Below are 1,482 nucleotides of genomic sequence, written 5' to 3'. Positions count from 1 at the left end.
GATAATATGGTTTTTTCTTGTGGCTACTTCTACAGAATATCATATTATGAAGCAGCAATGGCAATATAGCATGAGTTTTTGTTTGCCTCTTGTGGACTTTGCATTAAAGTTTATTGCACACAATTTTCGGTGTAGGTTACCTATGCATCTCCATGATGCATGATGAAGCAACGGTATTAATTCACACGGTGGCTTGAGTACTAAAGGAAGGTTTAGTTACGATCAAGTAAGCTCTACCCTCCCCAAGAGCGAAGATAAATTGGAAGATAATGTAGCACTTAAGAGTGGGGTGCCTCCTTTTATCAATAAATTAGGGTTTTTGTTTTTCGAGCCGGGGTCAGAGACGAACACGTTCGTTTTTGAGACTCGAACAGAGTAACGCTTTTGTCATTAGCTTCGGTCGAACAGAGTAACGCTTTTGTCATTAGCTTCGGTCGTCAAAATAAATTAGGGGGTGTTGGCTCCTTTTATCAACAAACTAGAGATGTATCTCCATCGCTTGGTGTTGCTCGGTACTGCCAAGCAGCACCCACAACCGCCTCCCCCGAAGCTTCACCATCAGAGTGGGCGAGCTTCACGACCATCGCTCGCTTTTGCTCCGAGAGCCAGGTGAATTCAGAACTAATTTGTTTCTTTTCTGCAGCACCAGGCTTGTATAGGCGGGGTAAAAACCTTGATGTACCCATGTGAAACTAGAGGAGGGAATCCCTCGATGTAGGGTTTGTGGTGGGTCAGTAAAGTGTGAGCCCCCGCTCCAATGCATAAGGAGTGTTGAAGGGGCATAAGAGTTCTGCGCAGTAACCTGGAGCCGCCTGATCCGATGGCTCCTGAAAATAGTTGGTTCTTTATTATTCGATGGTGTTTGATCGTTGCTTGCTATATAAGAGAAGCTGCGTATTCAGAATTCGGTAGTATACCTTTTTGAGTGAATACACAACTAGAAAGTTGTTCAGGACCCTTCGTCGCCGAGTTGGTTCTATGGTGTAGTGGTTAGCACTTTGGACTTTGAATCCAACGACCTGGGTTCGAATCCCGGTAGGACCTTTTGGGCCTTTTTTTTTCCCCTGGACGATTAGGTTTCTCTATCAATGGTCATTCTTCATTGAGAGGACGTACAAACGGGGCACACCCCGCTCTGGACTCAACAGCCAGTATTTTGCACTGCATTGCTTTATGTGATGAGGGTGGGTGCATTCTGTCTTGAAAGTTAGGGTATGGAGACTTCTTTTAAATTGCTTGAATCTTTAACCTTGTGCGCCCTTTCAAACTCTCGCAGGAGGTCTGCAACGAAGACGTTGAGCTTGAAGGGGAAGTCCAGCAAAGAGGTCCTCCTCCAGCAGGCAATGAGAAACCTTTTGCCTAAAAGCGGAAAATTGGCACAAAAATCTCCTACAAGTGGAAAATTGGCATAAAAATCTCCTAGGCTTCTCAACATTACAAAAAGCCTCCAAAAATTAAAGGAGGCACCTACTCTACAATCCC

At 44.7% G+C, this 1,482-nt stretch overlaps 1 non-coding gene across 1 annotated transcript; it reads left to right on the top strand.

Annotated features, from left to right (window-relative positions):
• The first annotated feature begins 972 nt into the window (after window positions 1-972).
• TRNAQ-UUG (transfer RNA glutamine (anticodon UUG)) lies at window positions 973-1,044 on the top strand. Its single transcript has one exon. It is a non-coding gene; the product is annotated as a tRNA-Gln (tRNA).
• The last annotated feature ends 438 nt before the right edge of the window (window positions 1,045-1,482 follow it).

The sequence above is a fragment of the Cibotium barometz genome, chromosome 26 (genome assembly GCF_041138505.1).
Source record: "Cibotium barometz isolate CiBa-2024 chromosome 26, ASM4113850v1, whole genome shotgun sequence".
NCBI lineage: Eukaryota > Viridiplantae > Streptophyta > Polypodiopsida > Cyatheales > Cibotiaceae > Cibotium > Cibotium barometz.
Note: the sequence above shows the minus strand (reverse complement) of the source record. Positions and strands in the feature narration are given on the sequence as shown.